Raw genomic sequence first — 24,954 nt, 5'->3', positions numbered from 1 at the left:
CGAACGATAGACACAAGACGGGTCTTTTGAGGTGAAAGACGCAGCCACGGGACGACGTGACACAGCCGTGCAACTTGTCACTGAGGCCATTTCAGAGGCATTTTTAACGCACGCAACGACCGTTTATTTTGTTTGTATCTGATGAGGACCACACAAATGATGGAACACTAGGGCAGTACGGAAAAGTACTACTTTTTTACTAAATAAATACTAAGAAATCGTGCTCTGATGGAGGCGCAGTTTATGGGGTAATACCAAATTGTCTGAAAAAGCAATGCCTGGAAAGTCCGGCCGTATTAACGTACCCAGAAAATTTACCGTAAACATTTTCGATCAATGGCGTCTATATATGTCTTCGCGACATAGACGTAACGTTATTTTTGGTTCTTCTTTAGTAAGAAAATAAAAATTTCTACACCAAGGAACCGGTTTAATGCACGCCTTTTTAACGCTGCGCTGCGTCGCACACAGACGCCGGAGGTCTTGCGGAAGCGTTGTTTGTACGCAGTGAAAATGTCTAAACAAACTATACACAGCCCAACAAGATCCAGTGCGTCCCTACGTATACCACAGCCAAAAGCGTACTCCGGTTTTCTCCGACAGAGTGCACACAGGATAAAAGGTCAGAAGTTAGTTTGCAGATACCCGGATAAAAGAAACCACGAGACAATGGAGCTTGTTCTTGTCAGCCGCGGATAATTCTTTAGGTGGACGCACCTAGTCATACTTTTCCTGCTTTATAGCTACCTAAATGTTCGCACAGGCTCATGAGGTCATATCACGGCATCTTGACCTCTCTGTATCAGCGTAGGTTCCTCGAAGCAGCTATAGAAAAATCACAATGCTGTCACTTCAGTGCCAAATACTAGAGCCTTTATTTAGTGACATTACTAAATACAATGGTGACCACGTTGCCACGAAATGCCTTAGCAACGAAGTCGACATGACGCGTTCTATTTGGGGGCAGCGGCCTCGTTACGACGTCGTCAGAGTGCTGTTGCGAGTTGCGACCGGGCGGGGGCACCCGATCCGATCTCCGTGGCCTCCGACATACGAGTGATAGCGTGTATGATGCGAGCGGCCAGCCGCTGTTGGAGCCGTGAAGAAGTCCAAAAGCCGTAGGCTAACGTAACTGTTTACTTCATAGCGAGAGGTGAGCCGAAGCCAAAAAAAAAAAAAACAATGCCCCGACGGGCGAGGTTACAATACAGTACTCGAGCAGAGCGACAGCATGGATTCGCTGCTCAAACAGTAATGAATTACAGCGCTTGGGCTGCTTCAATTTATACCCAAAAGCAGCAACGGTCAAAACGCCAACAAGTAGCAACACGCCATGAACGTCACAGACACACACAACGCTCTTTCCACAGTTCGTGAATCGTCGGTAGCCTCGGCGCACGTTGAGTCCGAGAGAGGGGAGAGAGGAGGATTCCGCTGCGACCGACGGGGCCTCTGTGTCCTTGAAACGCGTTGAGACATGCCTCGCCGGGCCGGCAACCGTCGAAGTTTGAAGCGCGCTGAAAGCGAGGCGACTGGGCCGGGCATGTCGAGGCGTGAATGTATGACTCACCGACGTGCTGGCACCTGACGGCTGAGGGGCGCACGTCCGTGAAGCATGCCTGAGCTTGTTCAGTCGGCGCGCCATCGAATGTTGATCGCGCCGATAGCGAGGCGTCTGAGCCGGGCATGTCGAGGCGTGAATGTATGACTCACCGACATGCTGGCGCCTAACGGCAGAAAGGCGCACGTGGTGGCTTCGCCGCCCAGCCGAGGAGTGATGCGGGAAAATACGGCGGCGCTGGCCGATTCGTAACAGTGCAAATGCAAGGCGAATGTTCAACTACACTGCGGTAAGTGGCACGAAATAATACGACAGTCTACTTTAACGCGTCTGCAGCTCCCTTATGTCTATCTGCATTTCATGCTTAAAGTGACACGGTACAATAGTTAAATTGCCGTTAGGAGAAAGTATAAAAAATAAGGTAACATATACCAGAAATATCAAAAGCAAATGTGCGTCACAATGTACACAGGGCGACGACACCGTGAGAACAGGGCACGCAAGATATTTTTGTGGTTGACCGAGGGTAATCAGAACTTCCTCCTTCAAACGACTCCGAGCCACGACATTGCGCTTTTTGTACGCTTGGCGCAAGCCGTGCTCTACAGATCTTATATAGCCCGATAATTACCTACTATTGCACCATAATTTACGAGCGTAAACACATGCATAGCGGTTACCTTGCACATCTGCTTCACTCGAACCGCCAAAGATAACAGAAGGCAGCGAAAATAATGTTTTACGCTCGACTTATAAGAATTCTAATCAGGGGTCGAACCCTGTGGTTCTTTAACGCGATCCAAATGTCAAGTATTAGTGTACTTCACTTCGATCCGAGATTGGCGGTGGGCCGGAACTCAAACCTGCAACTTCGTGCTTAGCACCTTCGACTTAACGGATATATAATATTAAATTTTTTTTGTCGACACGCCTTGGTATTATTAGACAGCAATAGAATAGGAAATGTCTTATTTCTGTTATGGTGAAAACGTCCACGAGGCAGAAAAAAAATATCCGAAGACACGTGATCACTTCTTGTGGGTTGGGAATGCGAAAGCATTTATATGTAATCCAACGACGCTGAGTGCTGCTTGTTCGAATTTTTCGCTGCAAGCAATGTTTCTGAATTTCGCTGCGGGCTATGTGCGCAAGTTTTTGCGATTAAATTGGCGCGGGTAATTGATTTTAGCGTTTCTACGTTAGCACGCTGTCTGTATGTAGACCACCCGCTGCGGTGGCTCAGTGGCTAAGGCGTTGCGCTGCTGAGCACGAGGTCGCGGGTTCGATTCCCGGCCGCGGGGGGCACTTTTCTGATGGAGGCAAAAAGCAAAAAAATGGCAGCACCTCCACTCGGTGGATGATGGCGAGAGTGCGGAGTACGGGGACGCGAAATGACATCCAAGTTGCGCCCCGACCGTCATTCCATTTGAGCCGTGAGTTGCACCTTGATTATTCCCTAAATGAAACTACAACTCACGTCTCAAATCGAATTTCGCTTGATTTTCGCTTGATGGTGGTGTGCGCACGGATGGACGCGGACGGACATTGGGAGGTCCTAGGGTACTCCGCACCGTTACAGGCGAGGGAGTAAGCCGTTTGACTCTCGGGTACTAACTCACGGTTGTAGCCCGATGGGTAAGACGACTGACACTAACTCTGTCTGGTCGACCAGACACAGGCTCGAATCCTGCCGGTGCCTGTGTGATTTTTTGCGATTGAAACGCTATGCGCACGGACGCGGACGGACATTGTGCGGTGCTAAGGTACTCCGCACCTAAAACGCCCGTGTGTGCGAGATTTCGGCGCACGTTAAAAATCCCCAAGTGGTCAAAATTAAGGCGGAACCCTCCACTACGGCGCGCCTCATCGCCTGCGTTGCGTCGGTGCGTTAAACGCTACAATAAAATCAAATCAATCAATCAATCAACTCTTTATGTAGACCGAAACCATTTGTACGATATTGCCGAGAATTCTAAAGCCTGGCAAAGCGGCCTGGCTCGACGATTACTGTTGCGCCGCTGTGTGTGGCCAGCGCGGTGTGCTTACTGCCGGGTTGCTGCCGCCGGATGCCGATCGCAGCCACTCTCGGCCTTCCACATGACTCTGCGCATGCCCAGGCATTACCTAACAGCGCTGCCCTTTTGTTATAAATGCGAATCACGCTCTACGGGACGCTCAACAGTCACGTACATTTAGGAGCCGTTTCGCCGCTTCCGCCGCCGCCGACGCCGTCTTTTTCGATCAATAGCCCATTTATTGTTTTCGAATTAAACGCGCGGTGAGAAATTGCGGCCACCGACCACGAGAAGCTCGCTGTTTCGCCGTAGTTTCTTGTTTGACGCCTTGTGCCGAAAGAGTCCCGAGTTTCATTTTCATGAGCCTTAGTTCGGACTTGCAGAGCAGCGTTCCGCAGAAGCCGGCATCGACCTCTTAAGAACGCCGGAGAGCAGCAGCCTTGAGCGCGTTACCGCGATTTGCTAAGAATCGGGTCAGACGCGCAGAAACAGCCTGATTAACTTCAGAAATGGAGCGACAAATCCGAGCTGCAATTCGAAGAGAAAATACTACAAACGCTAAACTGCCGCGCAGACTGGAAAGCTTATCTTTACTGGGGGTACTCGGCGCTTATCGCGCACCGTCATAACTCTGCCCCAGATGCAAAGCAAAGCATCCTTCGAAAAGCACTAGTCTTAGATTTAAAACGAAAAAGAAAAATGGCAGACAAGTAGCAACGCTTTTACAATAATCATGCATACAAATGAGGCTGCACGGCAGGCTCACTTAGAACAGTCGTGACGTACGAACAGAATCGTCGACCCACTGCGCTTATTTAGCTTCTGCTTTCCTGTAGGAGTATCTTTGTGCATATTAAACCGGATACCAGTAACGTCAACGTCACACACACACACGCACACGCACACGCACAAAAGAGAGCGCAGCCTAAATAAATGTAACAGCGCCTTGAGTATGGTACTGACCATGCAAACCCCTGTTCGCAGTTGCGTAACTACGAATGGCGTACATGCAGTTGCGTCAACCCACATAGGGTCAGATCCCAGGAGTAATCGATTAATTTTCCTCATAAACGCCGTACGTCTGAGGCCTTCCTGGACTGCGCCCAGCGCCGGCTTTGCAACCCGCAAGGAGCAAGCAGTCTGGGAACTTGGCGTTGGGTGGCCGCCAAGTGGACGAGCAAGTGCTGGGTAACCAGCTCCACGTCGCTGCCAAGTTTGCCCGAGAGCCGCGCAGTGGAGGCAGATGTCACGCGTTGAATGGAGGGGAAATTTGCGAGCGGGAAACGTCGTCCTTTTCGAAGACCTACCCGAACTAAGGATGGTCGAAACCAGTAAAAGGACACCAGAATACCAGTCACAATAAAGCAGACCGGTAGATGATGGGAATAGGGACGTGACAGTCACTAATCAAATTAAAAGGCTCACGCGCGCTCACGGCTAGGGCATATGGACTTAAAAAAAAAAAACATGCACGAGCGAAATAAACGAGGTGGCGCTAAGCGTTTGAAATCCCCAATAACCGGGAAGAAGGCTTGCCGTACTAAAGTGCACGGCGCTGTTTCCCGCCGTGGCACGCTTGCCCCAGCTTGCATCCGCGGCCTCGAGGAACAAGGCCAGTGAATCGACCGGCCCTGATTAACTCACTGCGGCTGTCTCAAAAAGACTTAGGCGCGCGGATTTAACGGTATTTGTTTTTTTCTAGCGGCGCGTACGGTCATAACATGCCCCCGCCCTATTTTTGTAGGATGATAAGTGAGTGCGCAATATAACGGACGATAACAAAAAAATAAGTACAGCGTCACCTCTTTCCGCTTATGTCAAAGAGCCGACAAGTCCAACTGGTGTACCGTCTTGGTCAAAAATCTGCAGGCAGTGCCAGAGGTTTGCGGACCACAAACAACTGAAAGCAGACGCTTAGCTACCGAAATCAAACGAAATGTTTTATGCCGCAAAGTTGTCCGAAATGTTACTCATTGTAATTATATCAAAAATATTCTCACTACACTCGAAAGTTAAGCAGCTTCTTCATTTATCCCTGGGTCTGGAACTTTTGCTATAGCCTGAGGACTGTATATTACTAGTACTAATAAAGAATTTAGCGGACGAACTGGAATGTCGCCCTACGGTGCGTATTTCATGAATAGTCCCGTGAAGCTGAGCGAAATTGTGACGCACAGGGAGCGTACGGAACGGAACTGATCGAGCAGTTCCGGGGGGGGGGGGGGGGGAGAGAGAGAGAGAGAGAGAGAGAGAGAGAGAGAGAGAGAGAGAGAGAGAGAGAGAGAGAGAGAGAGAGAGAGAGAGAGAGAGAGAGAGAGAGAGAGAGAGAGAGAGAGAGAGAGAGAGAGAGAGAGAGAGAGAGAGAGAGAGAGATCTTTAATGGACACTGAAGAGGTTAGCCCCACAAACATCGGGGCTTGCTACTTCAGCGCAGCCTGTCTGACCAGTTACGTAGTTCCTTTCAGAAGTCGATTGGCACTACTGAAGCTCAGCGAGAAGCACGTATTCACGCGTGCAGCAATGGACAAACGAACCGCGAACATGAAAATATGAAACAGAACACACAAATTTGAAGAATATGGTCCGTAGAAACCACATAATGACGGACGGGGTTGTGGTATGTTTTGAAAGCCACACATCCAAACTTCGTTACTGTTACAGAGCCACGCGACAATTTGACTTGCATGGAAAGAAATTGCGCTGTTTGTGTGTTTCGATTGATATTTTCGCGTTCGCATTTCATTCGTCCGTGACTGTACACGTAAGCATGCATGCTTGTCACAAAACACACTGAAAGAAGGGGCCATTTAGTTGACGATATTAATGCAAAGAATCATTTATGTCTCTTTTCACAACTCGGCTGCTCAAGTCAGTGACATTTACAAAAAAAAAAAAGCCACTCATACAAGCTTTCAAAATAAACAATGCCCGGAAAGATAACCAGATCAATGCGACAACGAAACATGGCCACGAAGGTATGCAAGGCTGGACGTATTGCTTTCATCCGGGTGAGGATTTTTTTTTTCTTGACAGCTAAGCATTTATGTAACATGACTAACGATATAGCTGATGCGACTGTTCAATAAAACGCACGCAACTTGCGAAATTTTATACTTAATAAAATTATAATAAAAGGGCAGAACGATTGTTTTTTAATTCCACCCCGATTCAAGCGGGCAGAGGTGAAGAAAGGCGGGCAGGTGAAAGTGCGGACGTTTGCATAACGCGCCGAGCGAGGCCGCAGTGCCGCGCGATGGTTCCGACGACTACGTGACGCCTCTCCGTGTCCCCACAGGTCGCCAGGGGCCGGGAGAGAGCGCGATAACCGCGAAAAGAACGACAAGGGGCCAAGAAGCGAACGCGGCGGCGACGGAGTCGAAGGCCAGCGATGCCGACGGCAATCTGGCGGCCCGATTCGGGTCACGCATTTCTGCGCCTGAACCTGGTGCGCATGCGACGGAACCCCGCGAGCAGCAGGGAACGGAAACATGGCGACTCCTCCGCAGCGATAAGCAGTCTGTCGCGCCGTTACGCCGACAACGAACACGACCGCGGCAGGTAAATCGCCCTCGGGATCGAACATCGGCTGTGCAGACACGGGCGATATCGTGGGCGCTGCCGGCCATTCAAATGAACCTCGGAGGCCGAGTACGGTGGCATACGGGTGCGGGCTATCGACGTCACGGAATTTACGTGCTTGGAGTCGGCCTCACCGAGCTTCACGACCGAGGGCCCGGACGAAAAATTATATTATTCATACAATAAAAATATACTACAAGCTACAAGGTCGCTCTGCACTTGTAGCGATTCCAAATGTACGCAAATACATGAAACGTGAGCTTATGAGGCATGGAAGGAAGGTTGCGCACGCGAGGATAGGGCTGGGAGAAGACGGATCGCTCTGGTACTGGTACAAGATCGCTCTGGTACAGGTCGATATTATTAGGTGCGTTTGGTCCGCGCGTTTAGCTGTACATATACTTTACACGCGCAAACAGCTGCGGCATGTACAACGCTGCACTGACCACCATTTGGGGGGAGGGGGGTCAGATCGCGAGGCTGGCTCTTATGTAGAAAAGGGTTGCTGTATAGAAATGGTCCCCCTTTCCTATTCTCCAATTACCCAATACAGGCTTTCCAGGAGAGCTGCGGATGAAGACCGTAGCGGACGAATGGACGGCGAAAATTTAGGGATTCGCTCTAGCATCCCTATTTCAATCAACAGGCTGGGTTTCCGACAGCATACATTTTCATACGCGAATACTTTCACGCCCGAAAATCGCGTCAATGAAAAGGAACTTCATCAATAAACTGACACGGAACTGCATCACATTTCGTCCGCTCGACCAGGCTGTTAATAACGAATAATCACGCTTTGAATATTCGTGCATTCCACTGAGCACTAACCGACGCTTCACAGTGCCAGCTTAGGCTAGCTGTAACCACCGCAAATACAAAAGCAGCACGTCCAGTGTGGTGAAGATGCAAGCTGATAACCAATCAAATAATTTAACTCATTTCTGTGGGTCTCTGGTGTAAGGTGTCTTGTAAGTGGACCGTCCGATATCATGCGTGCAGCAACGCGCTCAACGTCTCGCACAGCCTGTCCCTTAATACGGGCAGCTCAGAGCCAGATTAAAACGTATACACATACTAAGCTTACGGATAATTAATGGCCTTATATCCAGAGCAAACGAGATTGTTTGTCTACATAAGCGCAGCAAGCCGAACTGTGCCAACATCACAATTGTATTTAGGAGAGACAAAGGCCAAGTTACAAGCTACCCCAATTTGCACCATAGAGCAACCCCCGCACACCACAACGTAAACGCATTCGACAAAATTGCGTGTCGTATAAATATTTCGATCCACCGTAGTGCCATAACAAGAACGAGCGAGAAAAAAAAAAAAACAAAGAAAAAACAGCCTCATTCTCATCACCAGCGCGTTTCTCGTCGCGTGGCGGTATCAAAATAGTTCCCGCGGGCTAGCACACACCAGCCGAAAACTACGAGCAACCCTGTATTTTATATCAACACCGCAACAGGAAACAAAACAAAACAAGAAAGCTACGCTGAGAGAAGAGAACGTGCGCGAAAGCACAACCAGCCAGCTGCATGCGGGGGTGATGGTGGGCGGCTGAACGCTCGATGGGATTGAAGCACCCGGGGCAGGATGCTCTCGGAAGAAGCCTCATATTGCTCCTCACCCTCCTCGTCCCAACGCAATCTCGACGCGCGACGGCTTTAAGGAGTCACTGCCGGGAGCCTCTTGCTGTTGGCGCCCGCGTATACCTAGCGCGACAACTCCCAGCGGGCCCTCTTTCTGCCTTTTCATGCGAATATTCCACGCTTTCGCTGAGCAGAAGCAAATGCATATACAAAGTACCTCACGTGTTTTTCTCGCTCGGTTTTGATAAACGGCGCGGGACACTGTCTCTTATTTCCCTTCATTTCATCGAATGCGTACAAAGAAGTAAAGGTGAACACGACGTTAAATGCCCAGAAGAATACCTTTCACAAATATGATTATCTCGTCGTCGTTTCCTAAAGAAGACATATGTCAGAACTGAATCGCGTAGTACTGGTAATGAATTCACGCAAATGTTAACGTTGCTTTCGACATACGCAGCGGTCGCGGATATATGCAGCAGCGGCGTCCATCACTTTGGTTGCACAATTTCCGAAATATCAGCCTCAGAGGCTGAGTGGCTAAGGACTGCTGAACTGGAGGACGCGGATTCGCCCACAAGAGGAGCGATGAAAGCGCCTGTGTGTCTAGATTTAAGCGCCCTGCGCTTCATAGCACATGCGGTAGCTTCGGCGCGTAAAACAGCAATTCAACTTCACATTCCCTTGCACGCTTTGTTAGCACTGTCTCTTGGGGGGGAGCAGGTGGAGGTAGGACCTGGTAGGTGAGGAACATCGGATAAAGATGGGGGTGTAGTCTTGGACTGTAGCCTTGTATTTGTAGACTGCAGTCTCGGACAGTACTTGGGGAAACAAAGACGGTGGCTTCGGATTCTATATCCTTCACCTACCGTAGGCGGCTGCCTCCTCAGCCCTCCCCGATCACCTGTCATCAAAAACCCTTTTGGAGACGCTCCATTAGGTGTCTCTGATATAATACTGCGGACGATTAGGCGCAGCAATTGCCGGCAGTTATGCAAGGCTAAGTCCGCCTCATCCAACAATACATACTAGTACTACTACGATTTCTCTGAACGTTATCGCATTTAGGGCTTTACGGAAACAGCAGAACCTTCGTATAAGAAGACGAGAAGTTAGAAAGTTACACGCCATCTATCGAGGGCCAAAGACAATGCAAATATGCATTGGATACGCGGTTCTCCACGTGGACATTATCGCACACAGAAATATTTACTTTTTTTCCCCGGCTCAGTTGCATGCCCTGCCACTCACTCACCTTCTTGCAGCGTCGAAATATGCTCCTTTTGGCGCACCATCTGCAGTACTCATAACGAGGCAACGAACCAAGGCCATGAGGCGCATCGTAGGGAAGGGCTACGGATTAAGCTGGACCACTGGGAGATCCTTGACGTGCGCCGCAATCTCGTAAACAGGGGTGTCTTTATTTTTCGCCTCGGGCGGAAGAACGAGCCCTGAGGCCGCATCCTCGAGTTCAGCCGCACAAGAGGCGAGGCGAACTCCGCGGCGTTTGCCGAGTCGGGACTTCCTCAAGCAGGAGGGGGCACCGGCTAGACCGAGCGGGGGCGACAAGCCCAGAAACAGGCGAATGGGCCCAGAAGGCCTACACATCGCTCCATTAAATGCGTGAGTGATCTCAGGTTCTCCGTTCACACAGCGAGCCTGTACGGAGCGACTGGAAGTTGTTTGCATCCGTGAGCCTCCAAAGCCCCACCGCTATGCGCACACAGAAGACGGACTTCAGCATTCACCGCTATGTGATTGCCAAACGCTAAAGACGTTTTCAGCGAGCGCACGAGGACATTTCTAACGTATGAACGACTCCCGGTATATTAAAAATATACGCCTCAACCGCTTCCCCAGATCCATCACCCGCTACACACACCGACAATGCTGACGCGAAATGTACACTTCATAACCCTGGCCCTATGGACACTGCTTCGAGCTTCATCCGGCGCTCACTCGTTCAAATGATCGTATCGATCGGCGTTTCCGTCCGTATTGCAGAGTTACAGCAGGGCGGAGAACCGGCACCGGTAAGGAGAAATACTGCGGTTACTTTCACCCTGCGATTCGGCGCAATTTGAAATCGGCACGCAAGCGCCTGTATCAAGCATTTGCCTCACGGCAAAGGCCAACCGCTGGCCTGTCCCCGATACACCTGCATATCCTTCATGTTACTTGTTAACATACGTATATAACACCACATCTATAGGCGCTGCAGCACCTGGCTTTTCTCACTGCACCTACACGCTGATGTTCTATGCAGGCGGCGCAACCGCGCCAGCCTCTGCATATTCGTCATAAGAGCTTCGAAGCAGAGTTCTTTAATATATACCATTGCGAAACTCCGCTCACAATCCGGGCGGCGCGGGCCCCCCTGCTCCGTTGAAGCTGAGGGGCAAGCGTACTGGCGCGGCCCCTAGGGGACAAAAACTGGACTTCGCTAGACGATTACTTGATCACAAAATTTTCTTAAAATAAAACTTACTTTCTAAATTAGAAGACATAAATTATTTGCTCATATTTTTACGGGTCTTTTTTTGCTTGAAACGGCCAATCTCGGGTAAACGCACAACTAACAGCACCGTTTTCCCGGCAAGCACGCAGCACGCAGCCCTCGCTGAGAAAACCTGAGACCTCAGTTCGGTTAGAAGGCGTTGAAAGCAGCTGCCAGTGGTCTGATGTCCTAGGTCACACGGGCTCGAGAAACCATTTTATTCGTTACAAACGACGAACTACCATCCACACCAGAAACAAGAATGCGCCTCCCGATCGCTGCCCTACCGCTCCCGCAGTGCGAAAATAAGCCGGCACTGCAGGTCTCGTTCCTGATGAGCTGGCGCACTGCCTAGCCGACGTCTGTGTCGAACAAGCAAGCAAGAGCGCGCTCCACCCCCCTCTCATCGTGCGTGTATCCAGCGGTCGTAAAAAAAGTATTTTTCGATTTGATGGCTGCATACCGGTGACTGAAGTGGCGGCCGCAAGGTTCAATGGCCGGGCACACGAACAATGGCAGCCGAGAACACAGCCAGCCAGCTGAACATGGAGCTGAACGCTCCCCGCCCTCCTTTCGTTTGCGAGGAGGCCCTCCCGCTTGGGCAACGCCAAATGTCGACAATGTATCTCCGGCCTCCAGGACCCGCGCGCACTCGCGCTGCCGGCAGCCGCGCTGCCGAGCAGAGGCGATCCGCGTGGCGTCACCTATGAGCCGGTCTCGAAGACACTCGGCTGGGAACTTGCCTACGGCGCGGACGAAAGCGTTCAAAATAATCGGAACAAATGGCGGCGGCGGCGACGGAGAAGGGGAGAACACTGCGAGGAGACAAGGACAGTTGAGAAAGGGAGATAATGAATGAAACAACGCGGCACAATGGGATCGTCATTCATGATCAGTCACTGAAATTCGGCGCTGACGGCAGAAATACGGCTAGCAAGGATGGGGCCTCGCACAGGCCGACATTGCTCACGATACAGAATGGCCACAAGTTTCGACAGCGCCGCTTTTCTCGGTGTAGCGACGTTAGCGGCACAAAAAATTCTCTTTTAGTGGCTCCGTCGTTTTCGTAGTAACTGCTAAAATGCGCACTACAAAGCGTATACGTTCTATCGCTGATCCGTGGAGCAAACAAGACAACGCGAAGCGAGCCATCATTTATACCCAGCTGATAAGAGCGAAACGCTGATCACTTTCTCCTCCTCGCGTCACCCTACTCTTAGCGTCCGTCTAAGCGTAGCACGCAGTGACCAAACTACAATCCGAACTAATCCATAACGACAAGACATTTCTTCTGACAAAGTAATAATACACAACGGGAAAGAGATTTCTTCAAGCCCCTCACTTAATTTCCGCACGCACTTATTGCGCACAAAGAAAGTGGCAAGCGCAAACAGGAACGAGAGGGCAATACCAAAATATACACCAAAGAAATGGGGGACTGTAAGAAGCTTAAACAGTGGCACAGACGTTCAAATCAGCTCGGTTTTGTGGCACATTGGCGCCTTAATTGGTCTCGTTTCCTCAGTTGCAGCCAATTAAAAACAGAAACGCGGTACAGCCCAATCCTGAATGTACGCCCGAGGAACAGGAATTCGCGCCATCGCCCGGAAGAGCTGAAACGTATACACAAAAGATCAACCCAGGAACGACCATCACGCGTACGTGCGCACACAAAGAAAAGTGATTTGGACGCGGGAAGCTTCGACAGAGAAGGGATCAAAATAGCGAGCACAAAGTGGGGAGGAAGGAAAAAAAAAAACACTGCACGATGAGGCGAGGACCGGACAATGGGCCAATACAGGCGAATAAAGTACACCAAACGCAAAGCAATGCGTTTTGAAGCGAACAGAATGTATAGCAAGATTCGTGGGATGAAGCACTATTGGTATACGAAAAAGGACACGTCCTGGGGAGAAAAAAGAAAAAGAGACGGGATGAAGATGGAAAAAAAAAGCAGGGAGAGAGGGGAGCTGGAGCAGGGCAATTATACGCACCCGAAAACGATCACAAAGCCAGGGAAGCGGAGGAGCAAGGAGGCACCAACGAGACTCGACAAAACCACTGAAGCAGGCAAACGGAGGAAGCCGCGGAGTGCGCGTCAAGGGCCGCGCACCGTCTTTGCGGCTGCATCCCGTTGTGTAATTACACGGCGGAACGAAGGAATAAAGAGGATATCGGCGGACAAGGGCGGGCGGAAAAAAAGAGCGAAAGCCGGGCAAAAAGAAGCACTCTGTGGCGAAGGCCGGGCGGGTTCGGTTCGCACCGCTTATTACTTTTCGCGCTCTTGTTTTCCAACACCCACTTTGCACCTGCAGCGCGCTCTTGTAGTTGACGTAAACACGAATTTCCTCGCGGTGCATTAAGACAAAAGATGAGGAGCGACCTGATAAAGGCTCGTTTTAGGCGCGCAAGCAGGCCTCGTTGGTTTATTTGTGTCGTTAAGCGGGACCGAATGAATCTTACTTGTTCTCGTCAATGTACGTGCACCAGACTCAACATAACTTCCTGCTTATAAAGCGGTGTCTGATAGCCCCCAGAGGGATATGCAATACACAGTGGGCATGTAACACTCTAATAAGCTACCAAGCACGCGCACAGACTTCTGTTGGTGAATCCTCCTAGTGACAGCGAACTTATTGATTGATTGATTGATTGATTGATTAATTGATTGACTGATAGATAGATAGATAGATAGATAGATAGATAGATAGATAGATAGATAGATAGATAGATAGATAGATAGATAGATAGATAGATAGATAGATAGATAGATAGATAGATAGATAGATAGATAGATTGGTTGGTTGGTTAATTGATTGGTTGATTGATTGATTAATAGGTTGATTGATAGAATGATTCATTGATTGATTGATCGATCAATCGATCGATCGATCGATGTTGACTAGGTGAAAAAGTTCATTTGATGAGCCGTTTCATAGAACGTTGCCCAATATGCTTCGGCGAGTACGTGGTACTCTGTGGGTATGTTGCACTGTGGAAGGCTTCGGAGTGCTCGCAGAGATTTCCTGTGGTTGATTCACCTAGTGATTGCGCAACTTCGCAAGAAACAAGTAAGCTGAGTATGGTGACTCTTCAAACTTTTGAGAAAAGAATAACAAAGCAGACTTTGCAAAAGCTCAAATTACCGACTTCGAACGAACCAATGAGAACATTGAGCCCCTCGTGCGCCCAAGCGGTTCTTGGCTGTCGTGCGGCACATACCGTACAAACAACTCTGGCAGGGATTTAAAACAGCTTTTTGCCTCGTATTACAGAACAGATGCCCCGTTTCCCTTCAGATACACACTAACAAACACCAATAACGGGGATTGATGCCACTGGTTCTACGTCAATTGTTATTTTGTTTTTCGACAGTTTTGTAGTAAATAAAAGTGAAAAAATTTCTCGCTGCTCAAATAACAAACAGTGAGGACATGCGTGTCCAATTTTTTCGTTGTTATAATCCATTTGAAAGGGGACTGAAACATGCCACTTCTTGAACTGATTTTTGTAACACAGAACAAAAAAGGCCGTACGAGTACTCATTATTTCAGCACTGATCAGCTGCTAACACTCCTTTTCCCATATTAATGGGAGAAAAGTTGCTGCGACCTTTCTTTGCGAACAGGTGTGGCAAAAAAGTACGCATGGCAGTCGTATAATTATAGCAACGCTACTTTGTTGTACCTCTCATTGTCTCAGGTTTGCTTCACAAACGGCTTTTCGGCGTTCGTAAAAAAATGGCCGCGTATCTGCTTTCTTCGTTGCAAATGTCGACGAAAGACGATAGTCGACTGGTGCCCTTGCCAAGTAAATGCCTCCTTTCTCTCTTCCGCTCACCTCTCGTGCTGTTCCTCTCCCGTCTCGTTAATCCCGAGATAACAACACGCTAGAGGTATGCTCAAGTCAAATTAAATTTACCGCGTTCCAACGCTCCAAGTCGAGTGCCTCTATGCCAGCGCTGCCGTACGGCGGAGACGCGCTTGAATCGAGTCACCCTACTACAACGTTTATAGAACCACGTTGCCCTACTCCACGAACGTGCCAAGCGGAACGTGGAGCCTATCTAGAGGAACCTGTCGTTGAATTTGCCGTTTTATTTCTTAAATGCCGCCAGGAGCTATAGTAGCGATGGCAACAGCAGGCGACGGTTTTCTGCAGTTGATGTAGTATCTCATTTGCTATCGCAATAACCAAGCATCCGTGAATTTTTAAATAAAGGACCACTGCAAATATCACTCGTGTATTGATTCTCTGCCTTAAATTTGCGTAATGTCTTGTTCTTGTTTAGCAAAGTTGATAAGTATGAACATTGACACCGGACTTAAAAGTTGAGCTTTGGCTGTGGGTGTATAAGAGTATTGCGCAGCTTCTGTTTCACTTTGGCCGGGTGGCTGAATCGAGTCACACACAGATAGACAGACATACATACAGACAGACCAACATTTCTGCGTTTAAGTAGCTCAAGAAAGACTACCGCTTTTAAAAGATAAATAAACAAAACACGAGTCAACTGATACGGCTAGATCAACTTCCTTCGCCAGCCTGAAATTATATACAGATGTGGAGGCAGGCCAACAGAGGCACAAGGGGGCGAAAGAAGCCGGCAAGCTGTCCCGTATAGAAACAGGCACAGCGAAGACACCGAAGCTAGCGCCTGTTGTCCTTGTATGCCTCGTCCTCCGTATGTGTTTTTTTCTTCCGTTTTTTTGCGCTCAACGTCTGTTGATTAGGAAGGACGAGAAATACGCAATCTCCAGCTCCGCACTCTTCACCGCCACTGCAAACAGCCAGCCCCAAAGGCAACAAGCTGACGGGAAATTGAAACCAAACCGCCGATACACCGAAAGCGCGGAAACCAAGAAGGCGGAAAACATAACCAATCACAAAAAGAGCCGAGGCCGCGTTATTTTTATCCCCCCCGGCCAGATACACCGCTAACTAGCTCCGCCGCGCTTTTCCTCCGGGTTTGTTTGCGGCCCGTCAGAGGGGTTCGTGAACTCCCTTAATCGAGATTAATACTCGGCCCATTCAAGCCGCTGCTAATTCCACGCAGCCGACAGCAAACACGAAGCGGCGAAGTCTCCGTCGTTCCGAGTCGTTTCCCGTAGCCACATCGCCGCTACAGGGTATTTGTGTCCGCGTATACGCCGCGGCGTTTTCCTCTCGTCGGGGCCCAGGAGGAAAAAAAGCGCAAAGTATGCAGAACTGGAGCACTTTGCGCCCAAATGCTTTTCGGCCATGCCATGAATCCACCGGCAGAGAAAATGAAACTAGGCCGCCGACAAAAGAAAGTCATCTTAAGAAAAAAAACGGTATCTCGATACGGAGCACAGAAGCAAACAGAACGCAGCTGCAAACGGCCACGTCTTCAGTTCTCCCACGGCGCGCAACCCAGGCCAGGGCTGTAAAAAGGAGCCCGTAAACTTAAAGAGCAATGCCCCTAAGCTTTCACAGAAAACTAGTGGACGAGTTTCGACGACGTCTTGAGGGCGCCTACGCAGGCAGGGCGGATTGCAGCGCCCACTATACCATATACGTAAGACGCACACGTTACTAATATGGATCACACATTGGCTGATCTCAGTCTGACAACCCACTGTTTTCTACTATTTATGCCTAGCCCTTGTATCCAGGCTTCGCTGTACGTTTAAAAGAAAATACACGTTAGAAGCATGCGTGCAGGTTACTTAATTGGCTCAACGTAAGAAACAAACAATAAAGGAACACGTAATTAAAGGCTCAGTTTAATTTAGCGGAGGAATCACGTTTCGTACCTCTTCTCGGCTTTGGTTTGAAGGCCACGAAAAGAAAAAAAAATGATTTAGAAGCAGGAAAAACTTCGGGTTTTCTTCTTGCGTGTATATATACGCGTGTTTCCTGGTTTCTTTCAGGCTAAACCGAGTTGCAGTCTAGCGTGTGCCTCGTCCCTTCTTTTTCCGTCATCCAGTTATTAATTCGCTAGTCCTGAACCCTTAGCAACGAACTTGCCCAACTTACTGCATCATTACAGAAACGCAACAGCTTAAACTGATAAAAGGCTGATGACGTCATCATACTGTCTACGAAGGAATAAATTGTTACTGATCGAGCACCGGTGTCTTTCAGCGAGATATTACTAACTTAACCTCGTTAGGAGCGAAATTTCAAAAATATACTGAAATTAGTTTGGAGACGTTTGTACGAGCAATCTTTAACGGTAAAACCAAGGTGATACTTTTACAGAATTATTAGGTGTGGAGGGAAGTATAAAACCAAGCGTTTAAGATTTGTAAAGACGATAGTCTTTCTTGGGCTACTTAAACCCAGAAATTTTGGTCTGTCTGTATGTCTGTCTGTCTGTCTGTCCGTCTGTTTGTCTATGACTCGATTCAGCCATCCGGCTAAAGTAAAATATATATTGCGCATAGTCTTATATACTCACAGCCAAATGTAAACGTCTAAGCCCGGTTTACGCCCGGTTTATATGTTCATACTTGTCAACTTTGTTGAACAAGAACGAGGCATTACGCAAATATAAGACAGGAAATTAGTACACAAGGGATATTTACAGTGTTTTTTTATTTAAAAACAATTCATGGGTGCTTGGTTTTTTGATAGCAAATGATATTCTACATCTACTGCAGAGAACCACCGCTTGCTATTGCGCGCGCCATCTCCTGACGGCATATGAGAAATCACGCAGCAACAGCAACGAAAGGTCCCACTAGCTAGGTTCCACGTTCTGCGTGGAACGCATGTGGAGAACAGCAACGCGGTTCTATAAACCTTGTAGTCGGCCGCCTCGATTCACGAGCGTCTCCGCCGTACTGCAGCGCTGGCATCGAGGAACCCAGCCTGTAGCACGGGAACGCGGTAAATTCAAATCGCCTTGCGCAAACCTTTAGTGTGTTTATCTTGGGATGAGCGCGACGGGACAGGAACAGCATGAGAGGTGAGCGGGAAAGCAAAGGGTGGCATTTCCTTGGCCAATGTCTACAAAGACTATCGTCTTTTTACGACATTTGCAACGAAAGGAGCAGATACGCGGCCATTTTTTTTTTCGTGTCCTATATATATATAGGTCTGGAATTTCCAAAAATCCCCAGTGCTGCCTTCCTTGGTCCCCCCCCCCCCCCCCCCCCCCGGCAATGCTGCTCGGGAAAGCGCCGGGCGCCGATGCCTGCGAGTGAGTCATGGCTAAGGGACCATACTGTAGCGACGAACTTTGGCCAAAAACTATCGCTACGGCAGCACGGTGATCGGCAGTGAAGCAGTCCAGACGTCGAAGAAGTTTTTAAGATAAACTGTTTTAATTTACTGATAACTTTGGGGACATTTAGCGCATACGAACTTGAAACAATACACTTATTACATGAAATGGAAAACTAGGCACGAGAGCAAGACTATTCAACGGAACATAGCTGACTGGATCGTGGTCTCCTAGCGAATTAAAGGGCCCGACGATGGGCGGCAGCGTTTCTCGAATGAATCCCTGGTGCAGGCCGCCTGTAGCTACCGGCGGAGAGGCCTTACATTTGCTTCAACCGGACCCGTGGGAAAAAAGCGCATTCTGGACACACTTTCTGGAGCCAATTCGGGAGACGCTTCTTAACACCAATCAACCGTGTTCCAGCCAAAGAGAAAAGGACCAATCACACACAGACACAAAGTTTTAACCGGAAAACGCGCGCTTGGAGAATTATTGACGTAAACAAAGTAGTTCAGACCAAGCAATGAAGTAAATAGTTCGAAAGACAAGAACGGCCGTTGGAGCTAGGCAGAGGGCTCGGAGCCTGCAGAAGCGAACATCCCAGGGGGCGCGGAACCTTCTACAACGCGGAAACCCGAGCCCCGGCTAGGCTCGGCCAGGACGGTCTCCTCACCCCGTAATAGCCGCGTGTTCCGATCGGTCGGCGCGCAAACACACGTCGCATGCATTTCTCACAAAACAGGGCCTTGGCAACCGAAGAAGTATCCTACAAAATGGAAGAAGCAAACGCAACGAGTGCTTCGCGACAATACTATGCACACTTAGGGGTATGAGTCGAGGAACAGCTACGCGGACTGGCTGCGGCTATGTTCTGTTGCGGCGATTGACGACACGTGTCGTGGTAGCGTGACTCTCCGATCAGACGACGATTGTGGGGGAGAGTCTTCTGTGCGTGCGTGGGGATCTTCTTAATACCGGCGGACTACCCTCACTGGCTACACGGCTACACTTTGTAGCAGGTCGTACTGGTCGGAGAGGCCTGACACCGGGTCGCCCACTGCTCGATGTGGGGTTGGGGAGAGCCTCGTGAGCGCCCGCCCACTATACGGTATAGTGTGTTGTGCTGGGTGCATTATTTGCATGCCGTGGGATATAGGACGGGATGGATGGCGTGTAGTTTTGTGCCATGCGGTATATGACGTCAATAATTGGCGCAGAGTGGTAGCGTCGGTGTGGGTAGGGTGCGGTGGAACCTTCTGCGCTGTTGTCGGTAGTGAGCTAAAGTGCCCGTGCATCTCAGTAGTAGTCCAGGTCTAAGGATCGTTTCTATTTTGAGAAATGGGCCGGAATATATGTAGGATACAATGAAACAAAACTCAATCAAGGAAATATTATTTCCAGCCACCACACTGCTCAGAGATAGCCACTGCAGCACCATTAGATGTTGATATCACCGTTTTCCCGTTGTCCAACGTGGGCAGCTTTCCCTTTGACAGCCGATGGCTGTTGAATATGCGTAGCGAGCCGGCGCATTTTATTAAGGAATGCTGGTTCCTCAGTCGGTCGGGGGAGCCTCCCATTCAATAAATATCTATCTTCTTCAGTGATGTTAGAGACAGCAGGAAAGTTCAATTTTAATCGAATTCTGCGGTTTCATTTTGCGTTATAATAGTTTCAGAAAACTGTACGTCACCTTAAACGCACATCGGTTAATCCGACTAAATACGACATACACAGTTTTCCACATTCGGAATGAGTTTCTCGTATACGGTTAAGAGCGGTTGTTATAAGTCCACCAGCGAAAGCCGAATCCACGGCAGCGAACACCCCTATAGGTTTAGAGCTGCACTAAACGAAGCCGTGGAACAACAGTTACTTCTCAACAATAGCAGCCGTACGGACGTTTTGGCTTTCGCTAAGAACCAAGGACCCGTTTTACAGCAGAGCTGTTTAAGCTTTTAGTTCCTACTTCGAGCATTACCGGAAAACTCAGCCCGAGCGCACGTGAGCGTGCGCCTAGTGAGGAGCGCCCGGCGTCATCCAGGCTGGCGCGTGGGCTTGCGCCACGTGAGGAGCTCGCCAAAAAAACAAACAAGGAAAAATACCGAGCGCACGTGAGCGTGCACCTCGTGAGCATCGCCGAGCAACGGCCATCTCGACATCCTAGAACGCTCTGCCCAGCGTTCGTGGCGTGATCTCCCGTGCTGTTCGCCTCCGCAGTTCACGTGCGTTCGCGCCTGAAGTGAGGATCACAGACACCGAGTTTGCGCTACAGACACCGAGTTGGCGAAGCCGATTGCCTCGGGCTCTAGCGCGCGCTAACGCGGTCCACTTTGGGGGAGGTGTGAAAGCCTACGGACAAAACGATCCGGGCCTATAGTACCACCCATGGGAAACTTTCAGCGGCAAGTTCGGAAATCCATATGAGGTGCAACAGCCAGGTCTCCGGCGAAGGGAGAGGGGCCGCCAGCACTGCTGTTTTTTCAGCCTTGCACCAGTAGTGGAAGCTGCACCGGTTATTTTATACGTACAAGCGAGCTACAACCCGAACAAAAATTCCAACACGACCCTGTTGGAACACCCGCAGGATTCCTATAGGAACACTAGGGAGTCTCCTAGGACCACCAGAAACCCGAAAAGAACCCTTAATCCGACCGCTGAAGGACTTCGACCTCAACCCCTCCCGGTCCCTGATGGACACACACAATACCCTAAAAACTGCTAATAGACAGGCAGTAGAGGAAGCGCCCTCATTAATGTGGGTAACCTAAGGTTCTGTAAACACCGGCGCTGCAGACGGTATGCGGGTTCACGACATAGCTCCCAGTAGCAAGAAGAAGTCTTCCGCGCTGAGCGAACGCGGCGTATCTGCTTGCCCTCGAGCACTCCGCATCCCGGAGAATGAAGCCGAGGCTGCGAACGAAAGCGACACGGCGCGCAAGAAGCCGCCGCTGCAGTTGCCTGTGACCACGGATGTCGCCACAGGTGCCCTCTAATGCGTAGTTGCATACAAAAAAACCAAATAATGGTTTTGAAGAAATGTTTCACACGTACGTCGATTTAGATACGATGGTAGCGTAGCAGCTATTGCATGCGAGGCCATCTCCCGAGCCGCGCCGTGCTGTGCACTGCCCAGCCGGCGCAAGCGCTGGCGGATCGCAAGCGATTTTTGAAAAAAGTCAGTTTGGCTACCACGAGGCAAAATTTTCGGCGACAATATTTCTGTTGATGTCCTTCAACAGGTGACAACTCTCGCGGGAGGCCTCCGAGATCACCCCGCGCGCGTTTTGCTCGAGCCGTTCCAATCGGCCGGAGGCCGCGTAAGTAGAAAGTGGGCGTACGTAACCGTACGTGGGCGTACGTCACGTCGTCAAGTGGGCGTACGTCTTTAGCTGCACCGCGGCGCTCGCCACCTATGCATCAGACATTCCGCTACAGCTTGGCGCAAGCAAGGAAACACGCGTTTTCGCAGCTTGCTGTCAAATTCATTCGAGCAGCCACCCTTAAAATGACCGATACAATTAACCAATAACTCTATTATGGTTAACTTAATGATATGAGGCACGCAAGTGCAAAGATTAAGCATCAATCACCCAACCAAAGCGCAGTCGGTTCTGGCACTCTCTGCTGCGGTTTCGCATCCTTGTTTTTTAGATTTGTCGATGCTTATTTACACGCGGTGCCCCTGAGAACCCCCGCACGTCCTCATCCAACATTATCTACAAGAGTGGCGACTTGCATAAGCATCTGTCGAAAAAATTTAAGATTATATTGTTTATGATTGGTATGTATTTGTCGCGACTTTTTAAGGCAGGAATAGAAAATCGTAAGCACGCAAGGCCGACACAAACCAACCGTGTTACGTTCAGACACCCCACCGTCCACTGCAATGCAGTGCCAGTGAGTATTTGCGAGGTTTTAGTAAGCTAGCGCTTTGTGAACTAATATAGCGTATATGCGTGGCAGTTCAAAAAAGCTAATCATGGTCTGTAAAAACTACACGATACATCATAGCATATGAAGCTGCATAATTATCGCGTGATGTGGGACTTATATGTCTGTATTTGCAATTGAGAATGCTTTTTGCTTGTATTCAGTGCTTTTAATATAAATTGAACGAAATGTGCTAACACCGCTTTTTTTTTATTTGTGGAGATCACTTATAAAGGTTATTTGTTATTTTTTTCCTTTTCTGTTTACAACTTCTGTTCAATTGATTATATCCATTCACGCTATTTTGAATCCATTAAACATCTTATCGTGCAAATTATGCACTTCTATGCAAGGGCAGGGGTTTACACGGTTGATCCTTTTCACAATATTTTTATATGTGTTTCCGTAGTTCTTTTCAGCGCTTTTTTTTTATCTTAGTCTTGCTTTTTTGGCGGAGGCGTATAAGTGTTTTTGTAAGATAGCTGCTATAATTTATTTTCTATTTTTAATTTTTGGTTCTCTTAATGTTCCCTACGACCTGCATTCACGCTATTATAACGATTAATTAAACGTGTTAACTCCATCAATTATACATTTTTGTGCAAATGTAGGGCGTTACACTTTGGTCAGTTTTTATGATTTTTTTATTCGTGTTTCCGTAGTTAATTTTTGTCGGGAATTTTTATTCTTGCCTTCGCTTTGCCCAGGAGTTGTCTAGAACTCATGAGTTCTAGACAACTCATAAATGCATATGATATTCAAAACATGCATATTTTTTAATTCGTAAGTTCACTTTTATTATTTCTTTCAAGGTTTTGTATTTTTTTTTGTTTTAAGATTACGTTCGATCAATGACCCCTATTCGCGCTGTTAAGACAATCAAATCCGTTCACTCCAACAATTATGCATTCCTGTGCAAATGCAGGGCGTGACAATTACGGTTCGTCTCTTGGCGCGATTTTTTAATTCCCGCTTTTGTCATTATTTTCGCCGCTCCTTTATTTTTGTATTTGTTTTGTGGAGGAGCTATATAAGGTTTATATTTTTGAATTTGTTAATATCACTTCTATATTTCTTATTTTTCTACTTTCTGTACTTTTGTTTTTTCTAAATTACGTTCGACTAATTAACTTAATCTAAGCTTTGTAGCGATCAATTATATCAACTCCACCAATTGGCATTTCTGTAGAAATGCAAGGCTGCACATTTGGTGCCGTACGTGGGTCATTCGGTGGTCGTGTACGTTCGCTCTAGAATCAGCCAACGACGATAGGCTGCTCTTTTTCTAAATGCGATTGCATGCCTCAGCATATAACGTATAGGGACCGGGCAGCTGGACGGGTGGCGCAACCACTGGGCGCTCCCCTCGTTGGTGGAATGATCCGGTGCATTGGACTACGCAGCCTCCCGTTGTTTTTGGCATGTTTGGTTCGGTGCTTTGAATGTTTTGGTGTTGTTGTGAGCGTATATGTGGGGTGAAACGAAGTCTATAACAGATTTGGTAGGTTCTTAAATGCAATAACGGCTACGTACGCTTTTAAAGTTGGGTATGGACTACAATAATGCGAGCGCTTTTTGCAGCGATCCACGCTAGCTCCGTACGTTACGAGCACGACTAAAACTACCATTATTAGTATTCATTTCTTCTTCTTCTTAAATGCACTAACGGCTACGTAAACTAAATTGACGCTTCTAAGTTTGGGAATTGGGTGCATTGACATGAGCGCTTTTTGCAGCGCTCGGCGCTTGGTTCCGCGCGATCTTAGTAGGAATAAAACTATTAATATTAGTATTCATTTGCACCATTTTATGTTATCTTCACTGGTTTCAGTAACTACGGTTTCCACGCCATCCTTAACGCTGGGATATGTCCATACGTGCGCTTTGAAGAGAAGGGAACTTACGAGATCGATTACCGTGTGGCCGTGGAAACGTCGCGGCAGTGTACACTTTCTTTCTGTAACTGTGAGCTTTGCTCCTTCGGTTATCCTGAGTGACAGCATGGGAGCCTGAGAGCTGAAGCGGGACTCCCACATTTGAAGTGGTCATTTTAGAAAGAGCCAAAGTTATTCAACCACTCAACAGCCCAAGCTACAAACCGTCCCCCCTACCCTTCCCAGTTGACCACCTGCGTGGAATAAAGGCTGACACCGATAGTTAAAAAAACTCCCAAGCATTTCCCCGAGGGTGAACATGGTTAAGTGCGAATGCACGGGGTGATGCTATGAGGGGGAGTAAAGTTAAAATCCGTTGGCATTCGCCCGTGAGCGCGCGCGAGCCGACCCACGGAGGTCTGGCATTTTATCGCTGCATATATAGGGGGGTACGCCGCGCCGAGCGCGCCGAGCCAGGTGGCTGAGAGAGGAGGCGAGCGCAAGGGGAGAGGGACAGCGGCGCTAGGCAGCTGCAGCCGAGCGAGGGGGAGAGGAGAGAGTATGACGTCACGGTGGAGAGAGAGGCGCGCGGCAGCTGCTGGGGAGAGGAGGCGCGCTGTGACGTCATACCATGACGTCACGGCGCGAGGAGCGGTGCGGGGAGCGGCGCGCACCCGCGCAGCCACGGCGAGGAGGCGGAGCGAGCGCGGT

At 49.0% G+C, this 24,954-nt stretch overlaps 1 protein-coding gene across 12 annotated transcripts in view; it reads right to left on the bottom strand.

Annotated features, from left to right (window-relative positions):
- Positions 1-24,954, bottom strand: part of LOC144155616 (TOX high mobility group box family member 3-like) — a 483,094-nt gene that overhangs the window by 321,682 nt on the left and 136,458 nt on the right. For 2 of the 12 annotated variants that reach the window (XM_077687163.1, XM_077687169.1), the window contains exon 1: positions 11,708-11,858. The exons of the other annotated variants lie outside the window; for them this stretch is intronic. The gene's annotated coding sequence lies outside the window, so the exon portion shown is untranslated. Of the gene's footprint in view, positions 1-11,707; positions 11,859-24,954 lie in introns of those variants that run through there. 12 annotated transcript variants of the gene reach the window in all.

Source organism: Haemaphysalis longicornis, unplaced genomic scaffold (genome assembly GCF_048455015.1).
Source record: "Haemaphysalis longicornis isolate Haplotype H1 unplaced genomic scaffold, Haemaphysalis longicornis Haplotype H1 scaffold_1, whole genome shotgun sequence".
Classification (NCBI taxonomy): domain Eukaryota; kingdom Metazoa; phylum Arthropoda; class Arachnida; order Ixodida; family Ixodidae; genus Haemaphysalis; species Haemaphysalis longicornis.
This window is presented reverse-complemented; position numbering and strand designations above follow the sequence as displayed.